The 9,395-nt window shown below is 53.0% G+C and overlaps 1 protein-coding gene across 1 annotated transcript in view; it reads right to left on the reverse strand.

Moving 5' to 3' along the window:
- The window catches only part of LOC136612038 (ras association domain-containing protein 6-like), a gene marked incomplete at its 5' end in the record, with an annotated part of 28,133 nt that overhangs the window by 512 nt on the left and 18,226 nt on the right, over positions 1 to 9,395 (reverse strand). The gene's annotated exons all lie outside the window — the stretch shown is intronic.

Here is a 9,395-nt window from a genome sequence, read left to right on the forward strand (position 1 = left end):
AATATATATTAATGTAATGTTTGCAATTGAAAACAAGATTGTGATGTCTCCTTATCTCATAATATTCACTCTGTCATTGATGATGCAATGTGCCACAAGCGGGAAGAGGCCTGCACTCTCTGAGCGCTTTCTAAGAGGTGGCTGGGGAGCTGTGTCATGGTGGTGATCGGTGCAATGCGCTCTATGTAATCTAACGCACAGATGAAAGTAAACAACAGGATATGGATGACTAATGGAATTAGGTGAATGTGCCACCAGTGCCCGACTTAAAGATCTTGGTAGAGAAAAGTAACAGATGTATTTAAGATTAGAGATGAGCGAGCACCAAAATGCTCGCGTGCTCGTTACTCGAGTCGAACTTTTCACGATGCTCGAGGGTTCGTTTCGAGTAACAAACCCCATTGAAGTCAATGGGCAACTCGAGCATTTTTGTATATCGCCGATGCTCGCTAAGGTTTTCATTTGTGAAAATCTGGGAAATTCAAGAAAGTGATGGGAACGACACAGAAACGGATAGGGCAGGCGAGGGGCTACATGTTGGGCTGCATCTCAAGTTCCCAGGTCCCACTATTAAGCCACAATAGTGGCAAGAGTGCCCCCCCCCTCCCAACAATTTTTACTTCTGAAAAACCCTCATTAGCAAGGCATACCTTAGCTAAGCACCACACTACCTCCAACAAAGCACAATCACTGCCTGCATGACACTCTGCTGCCACTTCTCCTGGGTTACATGCTGCCCAACCCCCCCCCCCCTCACGACCCAGTGTCCACAGCGCACACAAAATTGTCCCTGCGCAGCCTTCAGCTGCCCTCATGCCACACCACCCTCATGTCTATTTAGAAGTGCGTCTGCCATGAGGAGGAACCGCAGGCACACACTGCAGAGGGTTGGCACGGCTAGGCAGCGACCCTCTGTAAAAGGGGCGGGGCGGTAGCCCACAATGCTGTACAGAAGCAATGAAAAATATAATCCTGTGCCACCGCCATCAGGAGCTGCACACGTGGGCATAGGAATGGGGAACCTATGTGCCACACACTATTCATTCTGTCAAGGTGTCTGCATGCCCCAGTCAGACCGCGGTTTTTTATACATAGTCACAGGCAGGTACAACTTCGCAATGGGAATTCCGTGTGCACCCACAGCATGGGTGGCTCCCTGGAACCCACCGGCTGTACATAAATGTATCCCATTGCAGTGCCCTGGACAGCAGAGCTAACGTCAGATTAAATGCAGGTGGGCTTCGGCCCACACTGCATGCCCCAACCTGACCGGGCTTTCTAATTCATAGACACAGGCAGGTACAGCTCCCTATTGTGAAGTCGCTGTGGACCGACAGCATGGGTGGGTGCCAGGAAGCCACCGGCGGCACATAAATATATCCCATTGCATTGCCCATCACAGCTGAGGTAATGTCATGTTTAATGCATGTGGGCTTCGGCCCACACTGCATGCCCCAGTCAGACTGGGGTTCTTTAGAAGTGGACACATGTAGTTACAACTCCGTGTGGACCGACAGCATGGGTGGCTCCCTGGAAGCCACCGGCGGTACATAAATATATCCCATTGCATTGCCCATCACAGCTGAGGTAATGTCATGTTTAATGCAGGTGGGCTTCGGCCCACACTGCATGCCCCAGTCAGACTGGGGTTCTTTAATAGTGGACACATGTAGTTACAACTCCGTGTGGACCGACAGCATGGGTGGCTCCCTGGAACCCACCGGCAGTACATAAATGTATCCCATTGCATTGCCCATCACAGCTGAGGTAATGTCATGTCTAATGCAGGTGGGCTTCGGCCCACACTGCATGCCCCAGTCAGACTGGGGTTCTTTAGAAGTGGACACATGTAGTTACAACTCCGTGTGGACCGACAGCCTGGGTGGCTCCCTGGAACCCACCGGCAGTACATAAATGTATCCCATTGCATTGCCCATCACAGCTGAGGTAATGTCATGTCTAATGCAGGTGGGCTTCGGCCCACACTGCATGCCCCAGTCAGACTGGGGTTCTTTAGAAGTGGACACATGTAGTTACAACTCCGTGTGGACCGACAGCATGGGTGGCTCCCTGGAACCCACCGGCGGTACATAAATATATCCCATTGCAGTGCCCATCACAGCTGAGGTAATGTCATGTTTAATGCAAGTGGGCTTCGGCCCACACTGCATGCCCCAGTCAGACTGGGGTTCTTTAGAAGTGGAGACATGTAGTTACAACTCCGTGTGGACCGACAGCATGGGTGGGTGCCAGGAAGCCACCGGCTTCTCCTGGGTTACATGCTGCCCAAACTCCCCCCCCCCCCCGCACGACCCAGTGTCCACAGCGCACACCAAAGTGTCCCTGCGCAGCCTTCAGCTGCCCTCATGCCACACACTGGCCTCATAGCCACACCACCCTCATGTCTATTTGTAAGTGCGTCTGCCATGAGGAGGAACCACAGGCACACACTGCAGAGGGTTGGCAAGGCCAGGCAGCGACCCTCTTTAAAAGGGGTGGGGCGATAGCCCACAATGCTGTACAGAAGCAATGAGAAATCCAATCCTGTGCCACGTCCATTAGGAGCTGCACACGTAGGCATAGCAATGGGGAACCTATGTGCCACACACTATTCATTCTGTCAAGGTGTCTGCATGCCCCAGTCAGACCGTGTTTTTTTATAAATAGTCACAGGCAGGTACAACTCCGCAATGGGAATTCCGTGTGCACCCACAGCATGGGTGGCTCCCTGGAACCCACCGGCTGTACATAAATGTATCCCATTGCAGTGCCCTGGACAGCAGAGCTAACGTCAGATTAAATGCAGGTGGGCTTCGGCCCACACTGCATGCCCCAACCTGACCGGGCTTTTTAATTCATAGACACAGGCAGGTACAACTCCCTATTGTGAAGTCCCTGTGGACCGACAGCATGGGTGGGTGCCAGGAAGCCACCGGCGGCACATAAATATATCCCATTGCATTGCCCATCACAGCTGAGGTAATGTCATGTTTAATGCAGGTGGGCTTCGGCCCACATTGCATGCCCCAGTCAGACTGGGGTTCTTTAGAAGTGGACACATGTAGTTACAACTCCGTGTGGACCGACAGAATGGGTGGCTCCCTGGAACCCACCGGCGGTACATAAATATATCCCATTGCATTGCCCATCACAGCTGAGTTAATGTCATGTTTAATGCAGGTGGGCTTCGGCCCACACTGCATGCCCCAGTCAGACTAGGGTTCTTTAATAGTGGACACATGTAGTTACAACTCCGTGTGGACCGACAGCATGGGTGGCTCCCTGGAACCCACCGGCAGTACATAAATGTATCCCATTGCAGTGCCCTGGACAGCAGAGCTAACGTCAGATTAAATGCAGGTGGGCTTCGGCCCACACTGCATGCCCCAGTCAGACTGGGGTTTTTTATAAGTAGACACAGGCAAGTACAACTCCCTATTGTGAAGTCCGTGTGGACCGACAGCATGGGTGGCTCCCTGGAACCCACCGGTGGTACATAAATATATCCATTGCAGTGCCCAGCACAGCTGAAGTAACATCAGGTTTAATGCAGGTGGGCTTCGGCCCACACTGCATGCCCCAGTCAGACTGGGGTTCTTTATAAGTAGACACATGCAGTTACAACTCCGTGTGGACCGACAGCATGGGTGGGTCCCAGGAAGCCACCGGCGGTACATAAATATATCCCATTGCAGTGCCCTGGACAGCAAAGCTAACGACAGATTACATGCAGGTGGTCTTCGGCCCACACCGCAGGCCCCAGTATGACCGGGGTTTTTAATACATAGACACTGGCGTGTACAAATCCCTAATGTGAAGTCCCTGTGGACCCACAGCATGGGTGGCTCCCTGGAACCCATCGGCGGTACATAAATGTATCCCATTGCAGTGCCCTGCTCAGCAGAGCTAACGTCACATACAATACAGGTGTGCTTCGGCCCACAGTGCATGCCCCACTCAGAGTGGTAATATGTACCTTAACAGTAACCGCGTTGGTGGGAATGTGGTGGCGACTGCGGACCTAGTAGCGCGGTTTTATTTAGTTGGTTTTCGGAATGTGGCCAGGATTAAGTGGGCCGTGGCGGGGGGATGGTGGGGGGGGCTCTCTTGTTGTGTCGGTAAAGGTGAAATTCTTGGACTGCCACCAGACGGACCAATGCAAAGGTATTTGCCAAGAATGTTTTCATTGTTGGAGGAGAAGGGGGATGTTTTTGAGGCACTACGTGTCCTCTCCACGTGTCCATGGTTATATGCACCTTAACAGTAACCGCGTTGTTGGGAAATGGCCTCGCCACCATCATGTCTTTGTGAAGCCTCTGTTTCCACACACCAGTGACATAGCATTAGCAACGGTATAGGCAGAGCCCAGAATTAGTAGCATTTCAGCGGTAGCAGTAGGGACAGGCCCCAGTAACATATCACTAGCAGCATTATAGGGGGAGCACAGTATTAGTTCCATTTCAGTAGTAGAAGCAGTCCAGACAGGCCCCAGTAACAATTCCGAAGCAGCAGTATAGGTGGAGCACAGTATTAGTTCCATTTCAGTAGTAGTAGTCAAGACAGGCCACAGTAACATTCCCGTTGCAGCAGTTTAGGGAGATAACAGTCTCTTTCACATTTCAGTAGTTGCAGTATAGACAAGGCCCCAGTTAAATTTATGTAGCAAAAATGTAGGCCAACCCCACACACCTTGCTGTAGCATGAGTGCAGGCGAAGCCCATGAAAATTACTAGGATTACACTGTAGGCGAGGGCCCAAAAAAATTGGTGTACCAACAGTACTAATGTACCTCAGAAAAATTGCCCATGCCCAACCAAGAGGGCAGGTGAAACCCATTAATCGCTTTGGTTAATGTGGCTTAATTTGTAAGTAGGTCTGTAGGCAGCCCAGTTAAAATAAAAATTGGTTCAGGTGCAAGTTTCAACGCTTTTATGAGAATTGAAACGTATAAACATGGTTTACAAAAGTAATATGACTGAGCCTTGTGGGCCTAAGAAAAATTGCCCGTTCGGCGTGATTACGTGAGGTTTCAGGAAGAGGAGCAGGAAAATGAATATAATACACAGATTGATGAAGCTAAAAGGTCCCCGTTTTTGATGGTGATAGAGAACGATGCTTCCATCCGCGGGTGCAGCCTACGTATTGTTTAGGTACCGCTGCTGTCCGCTGGTGGAGAAGAGAAGTCTGGGGAAATCCAGGCTTTGTTCATCTTTATGAGTGTAAGCCTGTCGGCACTGTCAGTTGACAGGCGGGTACGCTTATCCGTGATGATTCCCCCAGCCGCACCAAACACCCTCTCTGACAAGACGCTAGCCGCAGGACAAGCAAGCACCTCCAGGGCATACAGCCCGAGTTCAGGCCACGTGTCCAGCTTCGACACCCAGTAGTTGTAGGGAGCAGAGACGTCACTGAGGACGGTCGTGCGATCGGCTACGTACTCCCTCACCATCCTTTTACAGTGCTCCCGCCGACTCAGCCTTGACTGGAGAGCGATGACACAGTCTTGCTGGGGAGCCAGAAAGCTGGCAAAGGCCTTGGAGAGTGTTCCCCTGCCTGTGCTGTACATGCTGCCTGATCTCCGCGCCTCCCCTGCTACCTTGCCCTCGGAACTGCGCCTTCTGCCACTAGCGCTGTCGGATGGGAATTTTACCATCAGTTTGTCCGCCAGGGTCCTGTGGTATAGCATCACTCTCAAACCCCTTTCCTCTTCGGGCATGAGAGTGGAAAGGTTCTCCTTATACCGTGGGTCGAGCAGTGTGTACACCCAGTAATCCGTAGTGGCCAGAATGCGTGTAACGCGAGGGTCACGAGAAAGGCATCCTAACATGAAGTCAGCCATGTGTGCCAGGGTACCTGTACGCAACACATGGCTGTCCTCACTAGGAAGATCACTTTCAGGATCCTCCTCCTCCTCAGGCCATACACGCTGAAAGGATGACAGGCAAGCAGCATGGGTACCCTCAGCAGTGGGCCAAGCTGTCCCCCCCCCCTCATCCTCATGCTCCTCCCCCTCCTCTTCCTCCTCCTCAACGCGCTGAGATATAGACATGAGGGTGCTCTGACTATCCAGCGACATACTGTCTTCCCCCGCCTCCGTTTCCGAGCGCAAAGCGTCTGCCTTTATGCTTTGCAGGGAACTTCTCAAGAGGCATAGCAGAGGAATGGTGACGCTAATGATTGCAGCATCCCCGCTCACCATCTGGGTAAACGCCTCAAAGTTTCCAAGGACCTGGCAGATGTCTGCCAACCAGGCCCACTCTTCTGTGAAGAATTGAGGAGGCTGACTCCCACTACGCCGCCCATGTTGGAGTTGGTATTCCACTATAGCTCTACGCTGCTCATAGAGCCTGGCCAACATGTGGAGTGTAGAGCTCCATCGTGTGGGCACATCGCACAGCAGTCGGTGCACTGGCAGATTAAACCGATGTTGCAGGGTCCGCAGGGTGGCAGCGTCCGTCTTGGACTTGCCGAAATGTGCGCTGAGCCGGCACACCTTTCCGAGCAGGTCTGACAAGCGTGGGTAGCTTTTCAGAAAGCGCTGAACCACCAAATAAAAGACGTGGGCCAGGCATGGCACGTGCGTAAGGGCTGCCGAGCTGCAGAGCCGCCACCAGGTTACGGCCGTTGTCACACACGACCATGCCCGGTTGGAGGCTCAGTGGCGAAAGCCAGCGGTCGGTCTGCTCTGTCAGACCCTGCAGCAGTTCGTGGGCCGTGTGCCTCTTCTCTCCTAAGCTGAGTAGTTTCAGCACGGCCTGCTGACAATTGCCCACCGCTGTGCTTCCACGCCGCGCGACACCGACTGCTGGCGACGTGCTGCTGCTGACACATCTTGATTGCAAGACAGGAGATTGCATAGGAGGGGGAGGAGGAGGAGGAGGGTGGTTTAGTGGAGGAAGCCTACACCGCCGCAGATACCAGCACCGAGCTGGGGCCTGCAATTCTGGGGGTGGGTAGGACATGAGAGGTCCCAGGCTCTGACTCGGTCCCAGCCTCCACTAAATTCACCCAATGTGCCATCAGAGATATAGTGGCCCTGCCCGCCTGTGCTTGTCCACGTGTCTGTTGTTAAGTGGACCTTGGCAGTAACCGTGTTGGTGAGGGCGCGTACAATGTTTTTGAAAGCCTCTGTTTCCACAAGCCTGTACAGCAGCATCTCCAGGCTGATCAATTTGGCTATGTGCACGTTTAACGCTTGAGCGTGCGGGCGTGTGGCGGCGTACTTGCGCTTGCGCTCAAACAGTTGCGCTAGCGACGGCTGGACGCTGCGCTGAGAGACATTGCTGGATGGGGCCGAGGACAGCGGAGGTGAGGGTGTGGGTGCAGGCCGGGAGATGGTCGTGCCTGTGTCCTGAGAGGGGGGTTGGATCTCAGTGGCAGGTTGGGGCACAGGGGGAGAGGCAGTGGTGCAAACCGGAGGCGGTGAACGGCCTTCGTCCTACCTTGTGGGGTGCTTGGCCATCATATGCCTGCGCATGCTGGTGGTGGTGGCTCCCCGGCTGATCTTGGCGCGACAAACCTTGCACACCACAGTTCGTCGGTCGTCTGCACTCTCAGTGAAAAACTGCCACACCTTTGAGCACCTCGGCCTCTGCAGGGTGGCATGGCGCGAGGGGGCGCTTTGGGAAACAGTTGGTGGATTATTCGGTCTGGCCCTGCCTCTACCCCGGGCCACCGCACTGCCTCTTCCAACCTGCCCTGCTGCTGCACTTGCCTCCCCCTCTGAAGACCTGTCCTCAGTAGGCTTAGCAAACCAGGTGGGGTCAGTCACCTCATCGTCCAGCTGCTCTTCCTCCGAATCCTGTGTGCGCTCCTCCCTTGGACTTACTGAAATTATTACTACCTCACTGATAGACAACTGTGTCTCATCGTCATCGTCCTCCTCACCCACTGAAAGCTCTTGAGACAGTTGCCAGAAGTCCCCAGCCTCATCCCCCGGACCCCGGGAACTTTCCAAAGGTTGGGCATCGGTCACGACAAACTCCTCCAGTGGGAGAGGAACCATTGCTGCCCAATCTGGGCAGGGGCCCGAGAACAGTTCCTGGGAGTCTGCCTGCTCCTCAGAATGTGTCATTTTAATGGAGTGAGGAGGCTGGGAGGAAGGAGGAGCAGCAGCCAGAGGATTCAGAGTTGCAGCAGTGGACGGCGTAGAAGTCTGGGTGGTCGATAGATTGCTGGATGCACTTTCTGCCATCCACGACAGGACCTGCTCACACTGCTCATTTTCTAATAAAGGTCTACCGCGTGGACCCATTAATTGTGAGATGAATCTGGGGACGCCAGAAACTTGCCTCTCTCCTAATCCCACAGCAGTCGGCTGCGATACACCTGGATCAGGAGCTCGGCCTGTGCCCACACCCTGACTTGGGCCTCCGCTTCCTCGCCCCTGTCCACGTCCTCTAGGCCTACCCCTACCCCTCAGCATGGTGTATTATGAGATTAGCAGAAACAGAACGCTGTAATTAAATGTGCCGCTTATTGGCCTGTGGTTGGAGGCTGACTTTGCGTACGTAACGCACTGCAGAGGCAGGAAACAATTATGCGCAAGGCTGGGTATTAATTCACCAACTACTACCCCCAGCAGGGACGCTGTAAACGGAAGGCACTGACAGGCAGGCCAAATATTGCATATTTTTTAACTTTGTGGGAACAACCACACTGCCTGTGATATACACTGTATTTCGATTGCCCTGTTGGAGGCTGACTTCGCGAACGTAACGCACTGAAGAGGCAGGAAACAATTATGCGCAAGGCTGGGTATTAATTCACCAACTACTACCCCCAGCACAGACGCTGTAAACGGAAGGCACTGACAGGCAGGCCAAATATTGTATATTTTTTAACTTTGTGGGAACAACCACACTGCCTATATAGCCAGTATATCTCTTTCACCTTTCCCACTGTCCCTGCCTCACCAGTACTGCCCCTATACACTGTAAAATGACTGCAGACTGAGGACGCTATGGTCTGTACGCCCGATATACAAAAAAAAATAAATTGTGCAACACTGCTCCCAGCAGCCTCAACAGTACTGCACATGGTCAGATGTGGCCCTAAGAAGGACCGTTGGGGTTCTTGAAGACTAAAATAACACCTAACACTCTCCCTATAGCAGCTACAGCAAGACAGCACTTTCCCTGATCTCTGTCAGCATGCATCTGTGGCGAGCCGCGGGCGGGGCAGATTTTAATACTCGGGTGTCACCTGATCTCCCCAGCCACTCACTGCAGGGGGGTGGTATAGGGCTGGAATGTCACAGGAGGAAGTTGTAATGCCTTCCCTGTCTTTCTATTGGCCAGAAAAGCGCACACATTTCTCAGGGAAGAAAGTGAAAGTAACTCGAACATCGCATGGTGCTCGTCTCGAGTAACGAGCATCTCGAACACCCTAATACT

Source organism: Eleutherodactylus coqui, chromosome 2 (assembly GCF_035609145.1).
Source record: "Eleutherodactylus coqui strain aEleCoq1 chromosome 2, aEleCoq1.hap1, whole genome shotgun sequence".
Classification (NCBI taxonomy): domain Eukaryota; kingdom Metazoa; phylum Chordata; class Amphibia; order Anura; family Eleutherodactylidae; genus Eleutherodactylus; species Eleutherodactylus coqui.